Below are 25,295 nucleotides of genomic sequence, written 5' to 3' on the forward strand. Positions count from 1 at the left end.
GTGATTCTTCAATGGATCTATTTTCTTTACATATGGTATCATGGACACTACCCGTATATTTTCAGCTACAGAACATATGGTTGTCCTTTTGCAAATTAAGGTTCACTTCTTTCTCTATTACATGTTGATTCTGATTTGATTCTTTTTTCATAATTGAGTCTTCTTAAAATAATTTTATTTATTTATTTATTTTTGGCTGTGCTGGGTCTTCGTTGCTGTATGGACTTTTCTCTAGTTGCAGAGAGCGGGGGCTACTCTCTGATTGCAATGCTGGCTTCTCATTGTGGTGGCTTCTCTCGTGGAGCACAGGCTCACTAGTTGTGATGTACAGGCTTAGTTGCTCCACAGCATGTCGGATCTTCCCAGACCAGGGATTGAACCTGTGTCTCCTGCATTGGCAATCAGATTCTTTTCCACTGAGCCACCAGGGGAGCCCCTGATTCTGATTTAATTCTTGTTGTACATTCAAAAATACAGTGTGATTTCTAAAATGCCTGCTGACCACAGTAGTGTTATTCATATGCATTTTAACGTTCTTGCTGTTAGATCCATGATCCTTTCTATAGTGGTGAATTTGAGAAAAATTTGTCCTACAATACCTACTTTTTGGATAACTCCAGCATGTCAGAAAAAAAAGAGGGGGCCATATTTGAAGCATTTAAATTACATTGACACTTTGTCTTTTTGTGCATATTTGGAGAAGAAAGTGTTAATTATTTTAAATGTTTTAACCCTTTGCATGGACATTTTCTCAAGTGGATTCATGCTTGTTTGCTTCTTGAGGACCTTTGAGCTATTATACAACCTAGGCATGTAGTTCTTAATTATTGAATAACTCTCTCTTTTTTTTTCTTTTCATCTATTTTTAATTTTTAATTATGAAATATTCCAAACATATAGAAAAGTACAGAACATAATAGTATCCACGTGGACCCATTGTGCAAATTTTTTAGTATTTGTTCTCACCTTTTTCATGAAAGAAACTAGAGCCTCCTAACTAACTACTGCTACCAGAGGTAATCACTGGCCTCAATTTGATATATATCATTCTATCTATGCATGATTTTATACTTTTTCTATGTTTGCAAGAGTACTGGAGTGGGGTGCCATTGCCTTCTCCAATATATGTATATACAATTTAGAAATACTGTGTTTAGAGTTGTTGAATGACTCATTGTTATAAGCATATAGTGTTGTACTGGGTCTTACATCTTAAAGGTTGAGGTTATTTTTAAGTGTCATATTCTTTCCTCAGATGCAAAATAGCTCCAGTACTCATGTGTATTAACTGTGACTTTTATTTATTTTTCTCCCATCAAGACTGACAGCCTTTCTGACCGACAACCAGTCAGTAAGAAACCTCTTACTCACTATGTAATATATGCTAGGTGCACATAGCATTACATTGGAAACTTCATTTAATCTTCACACGACCCTCTGAGCAAGCTCTCACTGTATCCATTTTACAGATGAGGGAACTGAGGCTCAGAGAGACCAAGTTTTTTCTTATTGCTATCAGTGCATCTACTTATACCATCTCTTTCCTTTTAAATAAGAAAGAAAGAAAGAGAAGTCGCTCAGTCATGTCTGACTCTGTGCGATCCCATGGACTGTAGTAGCTTCTCAGTCCATGGGATTTTCCAGGCAAGAGTACTGGAGTGGGTTGCCATTTCCTTCTCCAGGGGATCTTCCTGACCCAGGGATTGAAACCAGGTCTCCTGCATTGCAGGTAGATGCTTTACCCTCTGAGCTGCCAGGGAAGCCTCCTTTTAAATACATTGCTTCTAATTCTGAGGACCAGAAATTCAGGTAACTAGATTATGCATGAAATAGAATATGCTTTCCTCTGGGGAAAGAATGATGAAGACTGGGAGAGGGGTTCCAGGCTGGGCATTTATGAGATGTTGTATGTGGTTGCTAGAGCCCCTTTCATATAGGTTAGAGTTACTCCATGTGAAGCTAATGTTACACTGTTAGCCAGGATGGATATAGACTATCTTTGTTTAGGAGTAGTGGCTGTTGTTGTTCAGTTGCTAAGTCATGTTAGACTCATTGTGACCCCATGGACTGCAGCACACCAGGCTTCCCTATCCTTCACCATCTCCCAGGGTTTGCTAAAACTCGTGGCCATTAAGTCAGTGATGCCATCCAACCATGTCATCTTCTATCGTCTCCTTCTACTGCCCTCAATCTTTCCCAGAATCAGAGTCTTTTCTAATGAGTCAACCCTTTGCTTCAGGTTTCCAAAGAACTGGACCTTAAGCTTCAGCATCAGTTCTTCCAGTGAATATTCAGGGTTGATTTCCTTTAGGATTGACTTGTTTGATCTCCTTGCAGTCCTGAGGATTTTTCAAGGGTCTTCTCCAATGTCACAGTTTGAAAGCAACAATTCTTTGGCTCGCAGCCTTCTCTATGGTCCAACTTTCACATCTATACATGACTGCTGGAAAAACCATAGCTTTGGCTCTATGGACCTTTGTCAGCAAAACGATGTCTCTGCTTTTTAATATGCCATCTAGATTTGTCATAGTTTTTCTTCCAAGGAGCAAGCATCTTTTAATTTCATGGCTGCAATTACCAACCACAGTGATTTTGGAGCCCAAGAAAATAAAGCATGTCACTGTTTCCATTTTTTCCCCATATATTTGTCATGAAGAGACCAGATGTCATGATCTTCGTTTTTTGAATATTGAATTTTAAGCCAGCTTTTTCACTCTCCTCTTTCACCTTCATCAAGAGGCTCTTTAGTTCCTCTTCACTTTCTGTCATTAGGGTGGTGTTATCTGCATATCTGTAGTGGAATGACCTCTATGACTCCTCACAGACTGTTCCAGAGGGGTGCAGATTCCACCACCTAAATCTGGAAAATCTAAGTCAGTGGTTCCTAATATTTTGGGGTCATAGAGCTGAGAAGCTAATGAAATTTGTGAGTCTGCTCCAGAAGAAGTGTGTGGATACTCTCAGACACACGATGTTGTATATGTTTTCAGGGACTTCAGGACGCTCAGAGGTCCATCCCTGGACCCCAGATGAAGATAACTGACTTGGCCTCTGTGGGTGGGTGGTAGTCCCTGCCGCTGTGGAAAGCTAAACATGCCCTGCAGGCCAGAGACGATCATGATGGCAGAGGCACCCTTGGGGCGGGGAGATTTGAAACAGAACAGGGGAGCCCTGTTTGCCCTTGAGGGTTCAAGGTGAGATGTGCAGGTGGACAGTAGCGCCAGTCCTGAATGTGGGGGGAGACCTGGTGTTCTGGTCGCCTGACCAAGAGAAGGACCGGAGGCCGAGAGAGAAGAAAGCAGGCAAAGGTCCCGTGGATTATACGGTCCAGCAGAGCACCTGTGCTGTGTCAGGAAGGCTTCTGCGGCTCTGGGGGAGATTTTCAGAACCTGAAACCTTGGGAAACAGCTTTTGATGCTGTTTCTCTTTGGGGGAGTGTAATTGCGTCACAGTGTGGTGTGAAGTTCTGCTATACAGTGAAGTGAATCAGCTCTGTGTGTACATATGCAGGCTCTCTCATGCTCAGTCATGTCCGATTCTTTGTGACTCACGGACTGTAGCCCACCAGGCTCCTCTGTCCATGGGATTTCCCAGGCACGAATACTGGAGCGGGTTGCCATTTCCTTCATCAGGGGATCTTTCTGACCCAGGGATTGAACTGAGGTCTCCTATGCCTCCTGCATTGGCAGGAGAAGTCTTTCCCCCTGAGCCACCTGGGAAGCCCATCGCCTCCCTTTTGGACCTCCTCCCACCCACCCCCACATCCTGCCTGTCTGGGTCATCACAGAACACCATGTTTATTTTTTCGCTAATGATTTTTTTTCTCTCTTAACTTTATGTAAAATTTGCACTGAGGTCAGCATAGAAAGAGATTTGCAGATAAATCCTTGAGCCTTTATAAAGAGAAGAACAGCTCGTGCGGTGGTGGTAGCATTACTTTTCCTCTTTCTTGAGAGTGAAGCCCACTCTCAAGTAGAGAGCGAACCCCACTCTCAAGTAGAGAGCAAGGGCTCAGCCACAGGTGTAGACACAGACTCCTTTCCCACCTGGAGGCTGTCCCTTCAGATTTTCAGTCCTAAAGTTTTTCACATCTTGTTCTACTAAGAATGCCTTTTCTTTTACACTCATTTTGCATCATCCCCCTAGGCCAGTAGAATCCAGCAGCAGAAACTTCCTCATTTTGCCAAGTGTGACTCCCGTTAATGGGACCAGCCACCTGGCTCTTCAGTGAAGCCTTGAATGGTTTCAGGAGCCCTTTATTATTTTTCTTTGAGATGCTCTTTTAAGCCCTAGTAATATTGAGAAATTATGAAGGAGACTGTAAACAAGTTGAACTCTTTAACCAAAGAAGCTGCCTTTGATAAGAAACCATAATTAATAGTGTATTTTTAAAGGATTTCATCACTCACCTAGAGCCAGACATCCTGGAATGTGAAGTCAAGTGGGCCTTAGAAAGCATCACTACGAACAAAGCTAGTGGAGCTGATGGAATTCCAGTTGAGCTATTTCAAATCCTGAAAGATGATGGTGTGAAAGTGCTGCACTCAATATGCCAGCAAATTTGGAAAACTCAGCAGTGGCCACAGGACTGGAAAAGGTCAGTTTTCATTCTAATCCCAAAGAAAGGCAATGCCAAAGAATGCTCAAACTACCACACGATTGCACTCATCTCACAAGCTAGTGAAGTAATGCTCAAAATTCTCCACGCCAGGCTTCAGCAATACGTGAACCGTGAACTTCCAGATGTTCAAGCTGGTTTTAGAAAAGGCAGAGGAACCAGAGATCAAGTTGCCAACATCCGCTGGATCATGGAAAAAGCAAGAGAGTTCCAGAAAAACATCTATTTCTGCTTTATTGACTATGCCAAAGCCTTTGACTGTATGGCTCACAATAAACTGTGGAAAATTCTGAAAGAGATGGGAATACCAGACCACCTGACCTGCCTCTTGAGAAACCTATATGCAGGTCAGGAAGCAACAGTTAGAACTGGACATGGAACAGCAGACTGGTTCCAAATAGGAAAAGGAGTATGTCAAGGCTGTATATTGTCACCCTGTTTATTTAACTTATATGCAGAGTACATCATGAGAAACGCTGGGCTGGAAGATGCACAAGCTGGAATCAAGATTGCCGGGAGAAATATCAATAACCTCAGATATACAGATGACACCACCCTTATGGCAGAAAGGGAAGAGGAACTAAAAAGCCTGTTGATGAAAGTGAAAGAGGAGAGTGAAAAAGTTGGCTTAAAGCTCAGCATTCAGAAAACTAAGATCATGGCATCTGGTCCCATCACTTCATGGCAGATAGATGGGGAAACAGTGTCAGACTTTATTTTTGGGGGGCTCCAAAATCACTGCAGATGGTGATTGCAGCCATGAAATTAAAAGACACTTACTCCTTGGAAGGAAAGTTATGACCAACCTAGATAGCATATTGAAAAGCAGAGATATTACTTGCAACAAAGGTCTGTCTAGTCAAGGCTATGGTTTTTCCAGCGGTCATGTATGGATGTGAGAGTTGGACTATAAAGAAAGCTGAGTGCCGAAGAATTGATGCTTTTGAACTGTGGTGTTGGAGAAGACTCTTGAGAGTCCCTCGGACTGCAAGGAGATCCAACCAGTCCATTCTAAAGGAGATCAGTCCTGGGTTTTCATTGGAAGGACTGATGTTGAAGCTGAAACTCCAATACTTTGGCCACCTCATGCGAAGAGTTGACTCATTGGAAGAGACCCTGATGCTGGGAGGGATTGGGGGCAGGAGGAGACGGGGATGACAGAGAATGAGATGTCTGGGTGGCATCACCGACTCGATGGACATGAGTTTGAGTGAACTCCAGGAGTTGGTGATGGACATGGAGGCCTGGCATGCTGTGATTCATGGGGTTGCAAAGAGTCGGACACGACTGAGTGACTGAACTGAACTGAAAGGATTTCAACACACTAAAGTAACAGGTCCAATAATTACAGTATTTTCCAAAATCATTGGATGTTATCGTAAAGAATGAAAGTTGTTGTCTTTTAAATCATAGGTCAGTCTTCTGTGTCTAAATTCAACAGTGTTTTTCCTCGACAGTCCCAGTCTCAGTTAGTGAACCCCCTTCTTGTGCTTCTAAAACTTTTCCACTGAAGTACCTTGAAGAGCAGGAGAGAGGTGCTTATGTGACCCCCTTGTTCAGTCCTCGGTTCTGGAGCCACAACCTTGACTATTACTGTCTTAAAATTTTTCTTGAAGCTACGGCTTTATCCCAAAATTAGTGTTGATATTTTATTCTCATCCACAATATGTATGTTTGTCTTAACATGTGAGTTATTTGTCAGTTAAATTCCTTCACTTTTTCCCCTAAAATTTTCAAGCAGTACAGCTCTCCCTGGCCCACCACTGGATAACCCTAAAAAATCTGCAATAACACAAACATTGGCAGAGGGTTTTTTTTTAATTTCTTTTCTTCCCATTTTACAGATAAAAAACAGGTTTTGTAAAGTTTAGGCACTCATGCCAAGGTCATTAAGTGGCAAAGCCATTCCTAACCCATGTTAGAAACTTTTTGAGTTCTGAATCTATAATACACAGCCATGCTGAGTGTAAAGGCATCTTATTTTCAAAAGAAGTAAGGTTAGGGTTTTAAAATATTCCGGAAAGTTAGTGACTATGAGTTATTCATGCACAGCATGCTTAGTTTCCCAGATAGCTTGGAAACAATTAATTTTGGATAAGCATGTAGGTTTTATGTAACTGGAGCTACTGGTGGTAATGTTTCATGACTAATGCATTTTGGCAAAAAAAAAAAAAAAGAGTAGGGGGCTAATTCCCTTCAAAAACACTATCTGGCATGGTAAGGAGGGGTTGTTTTCAGATTTGAACAGAGAAACAAAGGCTCTTATGGGAATCTTTGTTGCATTTATGGCACTTGGACAGACCCTTGAATATAACCAGCTTCATGGCCCATGTGCTAGTTCTGCCCTGAAAATCTTGTTTGTGGTGAACAGCTTTAAAAATCTTAAGTCCCTAAGTTTCATCATGAGGATTCAAGACCCAATTTTCTCTTTCTTAAAAGGAAAAAAAGAACCAGAATGGTGGGAAATTCTTTGTAAGTCCCATTTTATTCTCAGTTGTTGTCTCTCTTCTCCGTTGCTGCTTTGTTGGCATCTTCAGCCCCTGTGAATAAGCATGTTGGAAAAAAAATTATTATTATCATTATTAAAATAACTATTTCCTTTATCATCATTTTAGAGTCATCTATCTCTTTAGCAGACTACAGCAGCTAACCCAAGCTAGTATTGTAAGATACAAAATAATGTTGCTTGCATCAGTTGGGAATTTCATGGAATTTGCTTCTATTTGACTATATTTCCAGATAGAACCATGAGCCTAAGTGTTTATTTTAGGCCTCCAAGAAGTCATTCCTTTGCAATGATCTGTAGCCAGACTGCTCTCCCCTGGGACTAACCTGTATGACTAATTTGAGTAGGAGTGTGATAAACTTAGTCACCACTTAAAAAGAGGCTAAAAATACTTCCTTTTTTATTGTGTGTGTATGTTTTGTTTTGTTTTGTTTTGTTTGCCTCCATATTATCTAGCAACACAGGGATAATCAGAAGGAGGTGATGAAGATTAGAGCTGATTGGGAAGGTTCTGAAAGCCCAAGAAGCATTTCAGAAGTGTCACACCTTTAAGCCTCAAGGGAGAAGCTTTGACCCCCAGCTTTTACGGTTTTGTTGTAAAATCCAAGCTGCTGAGAACACTATGTAGCTAATGGCTTTAGCAGAAGTGATTTTGCAACTAAAGATGGCCATCCCCCAGATTTGTCTTACTTCATTGTCCAGATCTAAAAATGATTGTTGATTCGACTTACAGTTCCAGTTAAATATTGCTAAAAAGTATTTCTTTTGAGGTTGCAGTCTTTTGATCCAAACGTAGTGAATGGAAGGAGGGCTTCCCTAAAAGGTATATTGGAGATGGAGTATATATACTGAGCTGGGGGTTGCAGAGGGGTGCTTGTCTTAACCCTGTTCTCCACTCACGGGGCACCTTGGACACAACTTTACTGTCCCCTGTTTCTTTAACTTTAAGATGAAAGATTGGACCAGCTCTTTGGTTTTCAAACCTTCTTCTTAAACCCTCCTCCTCAACAGCAGAGCCTTTTTTTTTTTTCTAGTGAAATTTTTTAACAGCAGAGCCTTTTATTTTCAAGTGAAATCTTTTCAGGACCCCAATACAGAAAACAGATCCAAGTGGAGATATTTTGTTCATGGAGTATACATGGGAAATCCTTCTCTGTCCTCACTTCTGGCCCCGAGACGCTTCTACTTCAATTTTTCTTTAAGCGCTCTTTGGCCTATGCCATTCTAAAATTCTAATTAATGTGAACTGAGCATTATTAATAACAGTGGGGTGTGGTTTTTTTTTTTTTCACACAATACCCACAGCAGGGAAGAAAAACATGGTCTTAAATTTTAGCAGGATAAGTAGGTAAAAGATGTAATTCGTGGATGTTAAAGATGAGTACAGTCTACCATGGAACTGTTAGAATTTGTGGGAATTCACAATCGACTTGCTCTTCTTTCCCTTTGAATGCTTGGAGCAAGAATACAGAGAAGTAGATACATGACAGGCTTCCCAGATAACTCAGGGGTAAAAGAGTCCACCTGCCAATGCAGGAGACACGGGTTTGATCCCTGGGTCAGGAGGATCCCCTAGAGAAGGAAATAGCAACCCACTCCAGTATTCTTGTCTGGAGAATCCCATGGACAGAGGAGCCTGGCAGGCTACAGTCCATGAGGGGGTCACTAAAAAATCGAATATGACTTAGTGACTCAACAACAACAACAGATGCATGATAAGCCTTCAAGCAGTAGACGTCACTTCCTGCCATTTTCCGCCACATCCTAGTGCACAGCCTCCTGTTTCCTCTTCTCTCTCAAATCCTAGGTCACCGCGTAGTTTAGAATTTTGGCCCCAGAAGGAGCTTTTCTTGTGTCCTTGTGTGTGTGTCTCTCTCTCTGGAGCAGGTCTGAAGTACTCTGATTTCTGCCTGTTATCTCAACTAAGACCTTGAAGATTCAATACCGAACTGATGTATAGGATTAAATTCTGAGCCTTCCAGGGAAGCTTTCAGAAAGCGTTCCTTTGCTGTTGTTAATTGTAAAATAAACAGATCTCCCTCCCAGGGATCGGAGTTTCCTTCCCCTTTGGTGGCCTTCCCTCTAGCAATGTAGGAGCTGCGAGGACCAGATTTACACCTACAATTCCAGACCAGCTGAGAGCTCCGACATGAGCTTCCAAGTTTACAACATTTCACCCACCCATGTACCAATCATTCCAGCCTTTTCTGAGCCATGGTCTTTCCCTGCCAGCAGTTTTCCCACTGATTGCTAGAACTATACCCTCGAGTCAGGATTTCTTCCCCAAAATTCTCATAGCAAATACCGTCTGGTATTTTCTATCAGCCAGCCTCTGTCCTAAGCACTGTAAAGGCGTCAGCGCATTTGGGCTCTTTGAGAATGGCCAGACCAAGGCCCAAGTGACAGGATAGGTACAGAGTTTCCAGAATCCTTCTTGGCTTGTTAGAGCCAAATGACTTGCAGACAGGCAGGGTGGGCAGGTCCCAAGTAAGCGTCCTTCGGTTAAAATGTGCAATTTGGAGAATTTGGATTTTTTTTTTTTAACAAACAAATGAGCCACTTGAGTTACTTAAGTATGAAATGATTGTTTGTCAGGTGAAATTATTATTAATATATTATGTTAAAAATGATTAACAAGGGCTTAATTTCATTCCAAACAGATTGTGTCAAGGCGACTGGGCGCTGCAGAAGTACAGTGAAATATGAGCTTCTTGAGCCTTGAGTAGAGGCTGAGCAAGAGAGACCCCAGTTAGTCCTACCCTTTTCTAAACAGCCACAGCCATGAAACTTTCTTGACCTTTTCACCTTTCAACTTTGGTTGAACTTGGAAAGAAGACTTTTGAATTATTAAAAAAAAAAGAGAGAGAGAGAGAAAAGAGAGAAGAAAAAAGAAAGGCAGGAGTGGGGGGGTGGGGAAGGTTGGAGGAGGAAGGTTGGGGGAGGCTGTGAAAGAGATGTGGAGACTGGGAGAAAAGGGCTGATTATATGTTAGCGTAACAGTAATACTAGGAAAATAATCCTCCTCTTGTGTATGAGTTTCTGCTACTGGGAGCCACAGGGTAATCAGCTCACATGACATACCCAGAGGCTAATGCTAGCCTGGGCTGTTTTTGAACACATTCAAACAAAGACTGATTATCCAAACAAGAATTTGGACTGCAGCAGTCGGACCAGTTAAATTATAGTTAGTAAAACTTGGCGCCTTGTGAGCCTGGAATGTTACAATTGCAGCTGGATCTTCGTTTGTCAGGCATTCTCACTAAACAATAAAAACCAGAGATTTTTATCTCCCCAGGACTCAGTTTAACTCCTTGAAGGCAAAGAGCAAAGTGCCAGCGCTCACAGCTTAGGCTCCTGGCATCGTGCATCTCCCATCCTGCCAGAGTTAAGGAGGCAGCGGCATTTTCGTGGGGGTCTGGAGGAAAGTGAGAGGGTGAAGGCAAGTTGCTCCTTTCCTTAGATCTAGCAGAGAGAGAGAGAATCGTTGTGACTCCTTTATTCCTCTAATCAACATTTATTAAGTGCTACTGTATGTAAGTATCTCAGCCCTGTGCTAGCTGCTCTGTTCATATACAACTGGCTATAATAGATGGCATAAAATGCTCAGTTGTCAGAAGATAGCAAGATACTATGAGTAATTTAGTGAAGAGGAATGGGGAAGATAAAAAAGGCTGTTTGAAGAAGGTATTATTTGAATGGTAGGCTCGAATCTTTAAAAGTGACTCTAATGGTGATTTTATACGGAGGGAACCACACAGATTAAAGGAGTAGATACAGGAAAGTTGGATAGTGGCTGTGAAGGGAAGTAAGCAAAGGCTGAAAAAGTTAATTGAGGCTAAAAGTAGTTTGGGAATGTCAGGCCCAAGAGTGTGGACTTTAAACGTTATCTTTTGTTTTTACCTGTCTTTAATAATTTGCTATTCAGTTGCTAAGTCAGGTCCTACTCTTTGCGACCCTGTGGACTGTAGCATATCAGGCTTCCCTGAGTTAATGCATATTGAAAGTTTACCTTTTTTTGGATGTTGAGTGCTCATAATAATTTTCTGAGGAAACTGCAATTCAGAGAAACTAGTAACTTACCCAAGATCACACAGCCCATAAGTAGCAGAGTCAAGGTCGAATGCAGATGGACTATAAACCCCCACTGCCACCTCTCAACTTCTTTTCTGTCCCACTCTCTATGCCTTTTAAGTCTGCTGAGTTTATGACCACAGTGCAGAATGGATCAGGCATGTTTTTATATGGAGGCAAGAATAGATTATCACCATTCTGGAGTTAGATGGTTCTCGTGAAAAGAGTCACTTTATGTGGATGATCTTTATATCAGAAGTCAATATACAGTTACCATAATCATCACTCTCAGTTGGTTTAAGCGTATGGGTTATAATTCCAAGCTCACGTGAACTGGAGTGTTTTTTCTTGACCAGTCCCATCATAATGAGACAGTCTGCTCTCCTAGTTGTGTGTAACAGTGGTTTTACAGTCGTACTGGGCTGACTTTGGCAGTCAAGGTCCTATGCATTTATGATGTTACCTTTTCTAAGAAACATATTTTAATGCCATGAATATATGGCTCCCCGTTCCCTGCCTCCACAGGGCATCTTGACCGTGTTCTTATCCTCTGCTGACCCTGCCACTGTCTTGTTTTCTTTCCTGTCCTCTTTGATATACTCTGTTATTGTAAGCCAGCCTTGTGGCTTCTGGGAGGGGTGATTGGCAGAGTCAGTCAGACACAAGCGCTGAAACGTGTGTCCCAGAGGTGGAAGCCAGATTTCCTCTCCCCGCCCTCAGGCCAACTCCTGTGATGGCTTCGCAGTTAGAAATAGCAAAAATCGAAATGGATATTGCAGATAGTCTGGACTGGCAAATAAGAAATCCAAATGCTTGGATACTTCAGATTTTTAAATTTACTTGTAGATGTTTTTAACAGTGGAAGCAACATAACCTATTTTTGAGTCAGTTTTTTTCTACATACAGGATAGGCTTACTCTTCTTAGGAAAAGATCAGGTGCTGATTTAGTGAATTTATTTTTGAGACGCAAAAGCAAGAGTGAATTAAATGGGTTACCCTCTTTTAGATAATGGGAGTTAATTTGGCACCAACATCCTTATTTAGCTTGGGAGCTGAAACTCCAATACTTTGGCCACCTCATGTGAAGAGTTGACTCATTGGAAAAGACTCTGATGCTGGGAGGGGTTGGGGGCAAGAGAGAAGGGGACAACAGAGGATGAGATGGCTGGATGGCAAGACTGACTCGATGGACAGGGAGGCCTGGCATGCTGCCATTCATGGGGTTGCGAAGAGTTGGACACGATTGAGCGACTGATCTGATCTGATCTGAAAAGGGAATTTGGAGAGGAGATACTAGGATAGTTATATACCCAGGAGGAAAGCCTAGGTTTGAAATATTGACAGATTTGAAGGGTGGTTATTCATTTGCTTTATTTTTGTTATTTAATTCCGTTTGCAAGGCCTCTAGTAGATAGCTCTGAAACCTTTGAGAAAACTGTTGAAATTCCAGAGATAAGCTTTCTATAACTTCTGATGCTTCTGGAAATTTGGGTGGCCTAGTGATGAGCAATTCTTCCTTTCTGATGTTAATTATTTGCATTTTTATCAGTGGCTCTAAAATTGATATAAAAAGGGAACTTCGTTTACTTTGGGCAGTCATGTTCCAGGAGTAGCAGAGGACAGCATACTGCAGTTAAGATCTAGATCATGGTAAAAGTATTAAACTTGGCTTAAAGTTTTCCCTACTTAAAATTAAGAACTTAAAGATTTTAATCAAGATAAATTGTCTTAAGGTGCAACTTATTTGGGAGGTGATACTACTTGGAATAGTAAAGACCAGAGGAGAAATTGTGAGTTAATGTTTACTCTTTTATTACTATTTTAATCAAATGGCCTTACAACTTGACCTTTTCAATGTGAATATTTTTTTTTTAAGAACACTCAGGTATGTGAAGGCATAGCTATTGTGTTAAAGTTCACAGGCCTAAAAGTCTTATACTTAAATTTTAAACATGTATATAATAAAAATATTTTGATTGGGATTTTCCATTAGGACAGTTACATTCTCCTTATGACCTACATTTTGGTGTGGCTATTTGGATGTTTGGAAACTGTAAGTAACCGTATTACCTCAAATAATAATAATAGTAGGAGTAGTAGTATTCATAGCAAGAAGAATCATTTATTGAATGCCTACTCTGTGATAGACACTGTATATGCATATTTTCTTACCCTCACAACTGTTCTGCCAGGTAGAATAGTATTTTTAAGAGAACTGTGTCTAAGAAAAGATAAGTGATTGGGACAGGCCTCGAACCCAGGTTTCTCTGACCCCCAAAGTCCATATTCTTTCCGCTACATCATGATGTTTAAAAAGGACCGAATTGCAGCTGATGCTTGTTTAAAACTTACTTGTTTTAGTGCACATCCCCTAAGAAGTTCAAGCCCGATTTTATCTCATTCAGTCGACCACATTCATTTACCTGTGTCACAAGCCCTGGGACTAAATTTTAAATTAAACTCAAACTGAAGAGCATCTTAACTAAAGCCTTCCCCTGAAAGAAGCATTCTTGAAAGGTACCAAGGGTTGTTGTTCTTAAGGCGGTTTTGACGAATCCAAGGGCAAAAATAGGCTAGCCATTTGATTAGATTTCAATATGCCACTCTTACTTGGGAATTTTCCTGTATTTGGGCAGGAGAGGATTCTTGCCATGAGAAACCATCAGCTCCCTCCCCCGCAACTCTCACTCGCTGTCTCTCACCCGCCCTTCGGAAGAAGCCAACACGAAATTGCAGTCCTTTCTTTGGGGGCCTCTCAGTACAACAGACACACTGAATTGGTAGATTTGACCTTGGAGGTTTGACTATTTGGAAATGATTCCAGAAGTCAATGAGGAATTTGCTGTTGCTACTGATTTACAGGTTATGTGTGGAAGCGAGTGGCAGAAGCAGCCTGTTTGACCACTCTGCCTGCACTGCCCTTTGCTCTGCTGTTCTCTGCTTGTCTTGTGTCAAGATTTAATACACACACACACCAGCAACAACAACTTAGCCATCTCTGTGCTAATAACAGAAGAGAAAGTAAATAAGCCCAATAAAACAATAGTTTTAAGGTAAAAACAGCTTAAGCATTATACTTTTCCTCCTACTAATAGTAAACGCATAGGGTTTAAAAAAGGTTTCTTGAATAAATGCTTAATTTGGTAAGAAATCTAAGAGCCTTCATGATAATGCAGTGAGATTCAGTGTATGTCTGTGTTTTAATTAAAGGAGAACGCTTTCCCAGTGACAAGTAAATCTAGAACCAGAATGGTTCTTCTTATTCAAGATTAAGAAGCCAAGAACATGAAGAAGACAGTATAAATATCAGAATTTGACCTAAGAGACTCTTAGATATGTCCTGAATAGCCCTAAGTTGCTATACCTGTTAACACATAAAGACGTTTAAAGTGGTGTTTTAGTAACTTTCATGTCTTTTTGGAATCAGTCCATATTTGGTTAATGTTGCCAGACCCAAGACCCAAGCCCTCCTCCCTTTGTATTTTTGATGCTTTAGCCATGATGAGAATTTTCTTACTGACTTGCCCATCATGCTTAGACCCTTCCTCCAGTTAGAAAGACATAACTGGGGAACTTGCCTGGCAACACAGTGGTTAAACTTCAAGCTTCCACTGCAGGGGGCGTGGGTTCTATCCCTGGTCAGGGAACTAAGATCTCACCTGCCTTATTTTGTGGCCAAAAAGTAAAACAAACAAACAAAAAGTTGGCTCATGTGTATGTTAAGAAAGAGAAAGACATCACCGAACACAAGTCATAGCAAAGAGCAAAGGCAGAACCTGGACTTAAAGTCTCATGAGATGGAAAGAGCCTGGGATTCAGAAAGCCAAAGGAAAATTTACCTTCAGAACCTCGCTTCTGCCGGTCAGCCTGCTCCTTCAGAGGTTTATCCCACTTTTTCTGAGCTAATGTTGACGAGAAGGAATAGTTTCGATCTCAGTTCTCCAAAGATTATTGCATCTCTCTCTGTCTTTACAAACTAATCTCTAATCCCAGTTTCTTCCAGACAGATTGAAAACTTTATTTATAATCTCATATAATGGGGTGCATGCTATCTCATCATTGGATGTATCAGGATTTATTTTTGCCAATTCTTTAGAAGGTAGTGTCTTTAGAAGACAAAATCAGTTTTCAGCAGGTTAAAAAAAAAACAAAACTAAGGAAAGTCCATTCAGTTTATAGAAGTCACATCAGCAAAGGCATCAGTTTAAAAACAGGGTGACTAGAAGTTAGCAAAATATGTGTCATAAAAGAATAAAAAGGTAAAATTCAGATGATTATTTTCATTTAGTATTAAAACTGCCTGATGCTCACAGACTTCTTTGACTCTACATTTTGCAAAACAGGATATACAGGGACAACATGGTGATTTTTAAGACTGAACTGAAACTCCATTGTATTTGTGGTTTCACAATTTGTCTTCCTAAATGCAGTATAATGAACTAAAATTTTAGACAATATTTAAGCAAATATTATTGATAAATCAATAAAATAATTCATTTTAAAAGATGATACTATTGGATATCAGTCAGTTTTTCTCTGATTTTCTGATCAAAATGTTATATGTCCAAATCAAAGTTATAGAAGTCCTCTGACTACTATTCAGTTGGTTAAGACCGTAGACTAATGTTACAACTATGAGATGTTGGGCTACCATAAAAGCCATTCCTTACGGAGCACCTAAATTTAGTACTTTTAAAAAATGATAGGGAAAGTCTCATTGAAAGAAAAAAAAAATTAGCAGGAGATTTTTAGGTACCTCTTATTGCCTAGTTGTGAAGGCTGTGAGTCATGGGGCCCCTGTTTAGAGTCTAGAGGATCTAGGATCTTCATGGACTCAAAGTAACATCAAAACTGGAAGCCCTCCTCCTCTGACTTGTCTAAAGCTCTGAGGGTTCAAGTGATCTACTCACAATGACTAACAAGGCTGACATTTAAAATCCCAGCCTTCTCACACCCAGCTTTGATCTGCCTTGCATGCCAACCAGGGGTTCTTTTCCATCCTAGGAGAACCCTGGACCTACCATGACCCTAACCTGATCAGAAGTGGCGTTGTAGAGATGGTCAAGTCAGAAATAGGTCTAAAATTGGTTGAAAGTGGTCCCCGAGTCTCTCCTTCCACTCCCAACACATCTAAGGATGTTCTAGGAGTAAGGGGTACACTTAGGGTGTGTGTGTACAATTTTCCAGTATTGTCTTAGTTATTTATTGATATATAACAAATCATCCCCAGGTTAAGTGGTAGAAAACAGGCATTTAATACCTTACAGTTTCTGTGGGTAAGGAATCTGAGAACATCTGGCTGTCTCTAGCTCAGTCATGTCCAACTCTTTGCGACCCCATAAACTATAGCCCACCAGACTCCTCTGACCATGGAATTCTCCAGATAAGAATACTGGAGTGGATAGCCATTCCCTTCTTCAAGGGAATCTTCCCAATCCAGGGATCAAACCTAGGTGCATTGCAGGCGGATTTTTTTTTTTTTTTAAACCATCTGAGCCACCAGGGAAGCCCTGGGGTTGTGTATCCAATAACATTTTGGACATGGTTCACCTTGCATGGCCTCACTGGAGCTTGCATACCTGAATTACACCAGCCGTTGCACGTTAGCTCTCTTGGTTGGCAAGAACATTTCCTTTTCTTTTTTAAAATGCAAGTCATGCTTTCATTTTAATATAATATCAGCCATTCGGCCTTGACATAATTTTAAATGAATGCGGCTAGTTTCGCCTTTGAGTATGTGTGTGTAGCATAACTTAATTGACAAGCAATCATGACATTCTCTTTGAGGTTGATGTTATCCCATCATTCGGAGGCCCATTTTGGTTAATTTGTTTTTTTCATATAGTTTCTGGTGGGAAAAATGCATTGCTCTGGTACTGAAATTAACTTGATTGAAATATCTTAGACTTTGTCATTTTCCAGTGGCTCGAGAGGTTATTTCCCAAGTGTTTAATTTTTTAAGTACAGTGTATATTAATTTAACTGCTACTTGCTGACATTCATCATTCTGTAGAAAAATTATCAACTGCATGCCTTGAACAGATTTTTATTTACACTCCAAATTCCCACTCTGTGCAGGGTTTATTTAACTTTGAAGGTATCATGTAAATTTGATAAAGATGAGGTTTTTAAAAACGTGTACCGTTTATTGATTTGCTCAATATAATTTTCACATTTTTCTTTATAAAGTATTCTATAATATATCTGCAAAAGGAAACACTTAAAGACTAATGCAATCTACAGGAACTGTTCAATCAGAAATAATGAGTGGAGAGGTCACTTGTCAAGAGCATATTGTTTGAAATACTTACATTTAAGGGTTTCCAGTCTTTGAGGTAACAGAAGTTCTTCCATGAAAAATAGGGACTGCTTTGGGCTTCTGAATTCTGTACAGCATGTCACGATTTTTGCTCCTGGGCTAAAGATAGAAAGTAAAATAAAATGTTCTTTGTCCATTTAGTTATCCTTGACTCCATGAAATTCTCCAAAGTAATTACTGGTGACCACAATACCACCTACCAGCAAGAACAGCATTGACCCTGTGCCAGCTGCCTTATTGCTGACCACAGCTGCTCTTGAGTATAGCAGATGTTTCTCCTTTTGCCTTGCCAGTAAAATTTTATTGAGCAGTTTTGCAAATGGAGAGCAGCATACTCTGCCTGAAGAGCAGCCAGAGATCTTCGCCACCTAGTACAATAAGGTTAGATTTCTCCTCTGGACCAGGAGGCCCCCACTCCTAGGTTCTGTGCAGCCTACCTCTCAGGCCTCGTAAACTGCAGTCCTCTGGGGTTTGCTTCCCTACCCACCCATGTAATTTTCCCAAAGGAAATAATGTTGGAAGAGCAACCACATTTGTGGTTGCATCTTGCTGCTTTAAAAGGCTGTCACATTAGAACTTTGCTCCTACCCGTTGTGGGTTTGCAAAAAGGAGTTAGGGTACTTTGTCGGGATGTTTTGTTAGGATGCTTCTGTGAATTTTTCCACATCTCTTTGGTTTGGATGTTGACTTGGAAATGTCTTTCGAATTAGCTTCTTTTGGAAAGCTTCCTGCCTTCCTGAGCACTTCTTGAATCCTTGCCCTGTGAAGGCAGCCAAGGGAACTTCTGATCCTTCTTTGTACCTGTCATGGATGACACCCTATTTGAGTCTGAAGTCCTTTAAAGTCCTTTAAAATATTTTCAAGTTCTGTATTTTCCTCTGGATGATTTAATACAATTTTTCTCTGTGCTCCTTGTAAAGGAATAGATTTTGGAGTTGAAGCTGACACTCTTTTTTTTTTTTTTAATGCAAATCTAAAGTGCCTTCCCTGTAATGATTCCAGCCTATTTCCCATGAACTTTCAAAGAAATCAACTCATAAAGATTATGGCAATTGAGGATCCAAGCATCAGATTGTCATGAATTCCCACAGAGCGCTGGGCCTGGGGAGGACAGGTAAGATATAAGATCAGAGGGCAAAGGCTGTATGGTGAGAATTTGCCTGCCCTGTGCTTTCTTAGCAGGAAGGAGCACTGACCTGAATCCCTTAGTGTTCATTCCAGGAGTGTGTCATTGTGGGAATTTATCTAGCCCACTCTGTGGCAGATGACCAATCTGATAGCCTGACTTCAAAGCTCCTAACACATATGATACCAAGACTTCTTTGAATATTCTATGTGGTCCTTATTAGGATACCTAGGTCAGGTTGAGTGACTGCTCTTAGATCTCTCCGTCAAGAAGTTTGAAGCACATTTAATGCTTTATACCACTTGGAGTAGTTTAAAGTAGTCGTATACTCTCAAAAACTTGTAACAAAACTTGATTCTTCTTTGATCTTAAAAAGAAGAGCTTTTGTAGATTCCTTTTGCTACTTTCTCTGCTACTCCTGTAAAAATGTATTTTTAAAATAAGAACCTTGACAGCAATATCAGCATTGCTAGACTGGTATTTGGCACAAGGCTCAGGCTTTTTTTCTTTTTTTTTTTTTTTTTTTTGATGTTCCCAGAGCAGAGTACTCTTTAAACTAGGATGAGAAAAGTTAATTTTAATCCTCCAAAGGCTTATTTGCTAGCACAAAAGGTCATGAAACACACCCAAAAACTATATTGCTGAGATCTTAAGGAGAGAGACAGACTCCAGGATCCCAACATAGAATCATGTCCCTGGCTGAAGAAACAGTTTGTTTTAGGAGCACCGATTAATTCAAAAACAACTGAACGGAAGGGCTTCCAACCTGTCTCAAGGAGAACTCTTGGTTTCACATTGTATCATCTCAGAAGAGAATCCTTTGGAAGCGGTTGTAAAATGGTGGTAGAAGAAGTTATTTCCAAGGATGTTTTTAAGTAGCTGTTCTCTGTCCTGTCTTTTTATAATTATTACCCTTTAATCTGTGATCTGTCTAAAGAGAGAAAGGCCTGCCGTATCTAGCTGATAGACCCCTGGAATACTAAAATGTGATGACCCAGTTTTTCAAAGCTTTCTTTTGAGCTGATTTCTTAGAGTATTAAAATGTCACCTGCCCCAAGGATTAAGAATCCAGAAATTGAATGAGGCAGGCTTGAAGAGGATCAAAAAATAAGGTCCTGAATAACAGCATCCATTGTAGAACTAGAGAGAGCTGTGGAATGGCCTGGCTTTCCCATAAGGAAGGTCGGGTTTGCTTGGTGGGTGTTTTAGGACATTCATGCCCTGGGCCCAGCTGATGGCTTTGCCTCCTGGTTGTCAGCGCGCAGCAAGACCTGAGTAGGCCTAGTTGTTTTCTCCCCCTTAGCCCATATACGAAGTAAAAGACTATTGAAGCGAGGGTAGGAAAGAAAACTCCAATTTAAACTTTCAGTTGTGATAGATTTATAAACAACTGCTCCTTCACATTGTGGATTCTGACTGACATATTATGAAAACAGAGCCTGCTAAGCCATTGCAAGAATTCTCCATGTGTTGTGCAAGTTTTGATGGCAAGGAGACTGAGAGAAAAGCTTGTTTTTCATTAAAAAAAAAAATTGCTTTAGAAGCTAAGGTTGTAACTGAGCACCACTCTGTACTGTATCAAGCCATAATATCCAGTGAGTCATGAAGACATTAGGGAAACGCTGGAGACAGAGTAAGAAACATTGGAGTTAATGTTTGAGATAAGAAAGATGACTATCTTTGAAAAGAAACTGAAATTAAAGGGCACAGGCTTCCATTTTCAGATAACTAAAGGGAATTCCTCCTAGTGGTGCTTCCTTTATTCAGCAGTGATCATCCTGTGGTGGGTGAAGAGCCAGGCAAAGAACTAGAAGCCGGGTTTCTGAGCTCACGTAGGCCGCGAGACCTCGGGTAAATAACTTGCCCATCCCGGCTTCAGTTCCCCACCTGAAAATGAGTGATGGACCACGTCATCTCTATGAACTGTCTGGTCCAAGCAGTCTCTTTTAATCTGATTTTGGGGACATTACCTTAAATTGGATGATCCTGGAAAGTTTTATCAATTGTAGTTGCCGTTGTGGTGCATCACTGAAGACACTTAATACTTGGACCACTCGGAAGACCCCTGGCAAATTCTTCAGTTTCCTGCTGACCAGTAATCCGGATGGCCAAATGTCCCCACCCCCCAGCCCTGCTCCAGGAAGCCCTGAGCTGAGAAAGGTCACTTCATTTCCTGTGAGCCTGTGATTCAGGTTTATATCGTTGGTCCATGAGCTGGGCGCTGTTCAGCCAGCTGGAGGGTGGGACAGTGGGCACCTCAGCCCCTTCGACTCTTGTCAAGTCACCTGGTCTTCCTGGCGTTTGTCAGCTGGTGGAGAGGCCAACCCCTCCGTTAATTTCAGGCCTAATTCTAATGAACTTGGGATTCTTTGCTGAAAAACAGACTGGATCTTGGTATGGCCACGACTCTGCCCTTGAAACCTCTGGGCCGATGACGGATATGTTAGTCTCCTGGGACAAGGCTGTACAGTTGAGAAAAGTAGCAAGGGCATCAGATCTCTGCGGGTCATCTGGCCCCCATAAAAAAGCAAGAGCAACTGGGAAAAGGCTAGACTGCTCGGTTCCCAGCCCTACTGGATTATTAGACAAAGCCATCCACTCCATCTTTGTTTATAGAACTCATTTTCAGGAACAAGTGTTTTATAGTGAGGTGGAGGTTGTTAAGAAGCTATTTATAATGGAAGATCTCAAATATGTGAGCCCCGATCAAGCTCGATCTAAGGCAACTTTGCATGGTGGCAGTTCAGGAGAAAAAGGGAGAAAAGGATAAGGGGGGAAAAACTAATAAAAATAGCTGAGATCACTCAACAGTTATCAAGAAACAGATACTACAGTTTTATAACACTAAGTACTAAAAGTATATGCACTCTTAAAAGGCAATTAAAACGTATGCTCTGAAACTATAAAACATTTTCTTTTCATCTGCAACATAGAGGGCAGATTACAACACATTAATAACGTTTTGTTTAGAGTTCAGTTTCTGATGGTTTCCAAATGTAGTCTGTGTAGATTAACCAGAAGGAGTCCAGTTCCCTTTTTTTAAGAGCGCTTGTAAAGGAAAGCAATGTGGTAAGATTGTTATGAAAAGAGAGTGTATTTAGGAAATAGCACTTAGCAGGGTCTCTCTGAATGGCTGCCAGGTCAGGAAGCTGAAGTGCAAGGCTTGGCCCTTGTTCAGCCCCCCCAGTTCCAGCTCCTTGACCACACAGTACGTCAGGAACATGTCACAGGCCAGCCAGGAAGCCTCGGCCCCGCCCATGGGCCAGCTTGGCACGGCCGCTTTCACATAACCCAGGGCTCCAGAGGGGCCGGAGGCAGGCATTCCAGGGCCACGGGAACATGCAATTTTTTAAAATAGAAATGAAGAACTTTGGGGGAAAAAAAGAGCCTGGGAATCAAACAGTTGCTGAGTCCCTATGGGACATGGTCCCTCATGGAGAATGTCAGAGCTGAAAAGGGCCCGGAAGGTTATCGCTTCCTCTGCCCTTGTCTTATAGACAAGGAAATGGACTTGGCTTAACTGCAGTGGTAGAACCAACACGGCACCCACATGTCCCAGTTCACAGTCAGCTAAACCCACTGGCGTCGCCTCAGTGGGCTAAATCTTCCGTCTTGGGAGCCCCGTCTTTAGCATCCTGCAGTGTTTTCAGGAGCCCTGTGGTCCCTTTTCCTTGGATCTTGGGGATCCAGTGATTTGTTGCTGTATCATTTGCTCCCTGGTACTCGCCTAACCGCGCTGTGCCTCGGCCTCAGTTTCTTCATCTGCAAAATGGAGACAGATGTCAGGGTTAATTCCTCACAGAGTTGTTACAAGGATCGACTGAATAAACTGTTGTGACATTTCTGGTGCCTGAGCTTGATGATGTTAGCTATTATTATCATTCATAATAGCATTCACTGGCCTTAGCTCTATCACCAGGAAACCGTCACACCCAGGACTGACGGGTTGTGAATACCTCTGGTCTAGTGCATCATGAAGTTCTGCCATCAGATTTCAGCTGAGGAGCAGAGGTGTAGAAGTGTGTGTATTTGGGGGTATTGGTGGTACATTTCCTACTTCATTATGTGATTTCAGTTGAAAAGGACTCTGGGTGTGACTGAGTGATTATATATTATGGTTCAGTCTCCTCAGTCTACCTGTGGAAAAACCAAGGCTCAGAGAGACCAAGTGATTTGCCTTATGCTTTGCTACCCTAACTTCATAGTTGCCTGGAGCCCTTGTCTTATTTATGTATAAAAGGAAAATAGGAGAAAGAGCCTTAGAATAATACCCATAAGACCTCAATCCCTCAGCTTTTCTACTACATTAGGCCCACTGGGACCCTACTAAAACCCCAGTCACGACCGTATTCCTTAGCATAGAAACAACCCTACAAGAAAAATTCGAGAGAGCTAACCCCTTCCTTTGGTATTGCATGCATGCTAAGTCACTTCAGTCATGTCCGACTCTTTGTGACCCCGTGGACTGTAGCCCACCAGGCTCCTCTGTCCATGGGATTCTTCAGGCAAGAATACTGGAGTGGGTTGCCATGCCCTCTTCCAGGGGATCTTCCCAAGCCAGGAATCAAACCTGCATCTCTTAACGTCTCCTGCATTGGCAGGCAGATTCTTTACCATTAACACCATCTGGGAAGCCCCTTTGCTTGACTTAAGGCTCACTGATTTAAAAAGTAAAATTGGTTTCTTAGTTTATATGTCAGTTGTATTTTCATTGTGCTTTTATCTCTCCTTTGCCCTCGTGTCAGATCAGTTTTCCTGTTTTTCTAAAATGTTTGACCAAGTACTTGGTAAGATTAAAAACTTTAACTACACTGCTTTAAATAGCAGATAAGCAGAGTATTTGATTGCTGGAAAGTTCTTGCATCCTTACCAACAGCAATACCACAACAACACTGATCATCATTTATCTCGAAACATCAACCATAAATTCATTCCAACTTTCAATAAGAATATTTTAGCTTTTCCCTTTTAAAATGTTAATTAAGCTCTGGGATTGCCTTGGCTGTGTTGAAACACCCCTGTCGTGACATCCCACTCTTTGCTGGTACCTTCCTATTTGGAACTCTTTTTTAGTTTCGTTAATCTCAATTCATTCTGAAAGCACTGAAGCAGCTTTTCTGAGAGCTGTCATCGTCACAGAAGGAGCACAATGACTTATTGAAGTTTCAGATTTTGCTCTGCTTGGAGCTACTGGAGACTGGAACCAATTCCTCATCCTCCTCTCTGCCCCAGATTTGGATGAAAATATCAGAGCTTTCCCTTCTCTGATGGTTGTCAAACTTACCCTTCCATCACGTTCCTTGTTTTGCAAAGAGCAAAACTGAATCTCAAGAGATAACTGTTCATCTCAAGGTCACCTGACAAGGTAGGAAGAGAGCCTGGATGAGTGCACCCAAGTTCCTTCCCCTTCGAGCCCACAGAGACCTCCATGACGCCCTCTCTTCGGTTCCACGTCCCATGATGTCTGGAAAACGTCATGGGAAACTGGTGATGACTTCCAGTGGTCAGAGACGTTTGAATACCATCAGCCCCCAGAAGTCTTCCCATCCTTCTCTGAAACTCCAGAGGCCACATCTCGGCACCCAGTGGTGTTAGTAGGCCCGGAATCAGACTCTGATTTGACTTTTGTGCTTTTTGGTACTTGGCTGACTTAAGTGCTGCTGTGGGTATTGAGTGGGGTTTTTCCATCGAATGCTCATTTGGCAAAGACTTTTCTGAATGTTGTTTTGCTTGCCCACGTTGTATGTAGTATTTGGGACTGAAGGTTTCCTGACTGAGCTGCTCACATGAGGAACCTTACCACAGCTTTCTTTTCCCTGAGCTATTCGTAGTAAAGTCCTGGCGATTTGTTTATGTGTTCAGTGAATAACACCTAATAAAATAATAAGTGGATGGTGTTTGGCTTTCAGGAATTTGGGTCCCTTGCTAGTTTTCTTGCCAGGCTATTCTGTGCAACTTTGTTCCTAGACTTTAGGGATGGGAGATGCCACCTAATCTATTTTCCCCTGAAAATTGAGTCTGCTCAAACCGAGAGATTATTTTCTGAAGCTCCCAAGTCACACGTATATCATATTTATTTTCTGACTTTGATCTTCATTTTTTACAGTTAATAAAATGTTTCCCACCCTTTGTCAACCTCTGCTGGTAGTCATAGGCTAAACGGGCTGATGACTCATTATATAATTGAGGCTTCTTTTTTAACATGAGAGTGCTGTGTTTCCAAGTGCCTTCAAAGTGATCCTGAGCTGGATCAGACAACATGGGTCATTAAGCCTTCCTTTTTCAAGCCACGAGGTAGTTTCTTGTTTTGAAGATTTCTTTAAATGGAATGTCTTTGTGCGTGGAATGCTATGCATTTAAGATTGTTGTTCATGTAATACCTTTAAAACCATTGAGTCAGGGGCCCAGAGAGAGATGAGTAGGAGACCAAGGTGAACAAGAGACAGAGTCACACAAAAATAACCATTACAAAAGGGACCTAAGTGTTTAGTGCTGTTTGTATCCCATCACACAGGAACCCAAAGTAATTTTCTCAGCCTTAACCCCAGCCCTGCAGATGGTGTTGAGCAGCCTAGAAGTAAGGGCTGGGCCTTATTACCACGTGTATGCATGTCTCTGAGCGGTTTCTGGGGGTGAACTCAAATTATGTGTAGG

The 25,295-nt window shown here is 41.4% G+C and overlaps 1 protein-coding gene and 1 long non-coding RNA gene across 37 annotated transcripts in view; one reads left to right on the top strand and one right to left on the bottom strand.

The window, feature by feature from the left end:
- The window catches only part of BCAS3 (BCAS3 microtubule associated cell migration factor), a 591,361-nt gene that overhangs the window by 440,276 nt on the left and 125,790 nt on the right, over positions 1-25,295 (top strand). The gene's annotated exons all lie outside the window — the stretch shown is intronic.
- On the bottom strand, positions 7,085-18,122 carry LOC147352644 (uncharacterized). The gene is made up of 3 exons (XR_015148308.1): positions 17,716-18,122; positions 17,508-17,614; positions 7,085-7,158 (listed from the first exon to the last, which is right to left on the bottom strand). It is a non-coding gene; the product is annotated as an uncharacterized LOC147352644 (long non-coding RNA).

This window comes from Bos grunniens, chromosome 19 (genome assembly GCF_055505025.1).
Source record: "Bos grunniens cultivar Pamir isolate PY7600 chromosome 19, Bosgru_T2T1.0, whole genome shotgun sequence".
NCBI classification, from domain to species: Eukaryota; Metazoa; Chordata; class Mammalia; order Artiodactyla; family Bovidae; genus Bos; species Bos grunniens.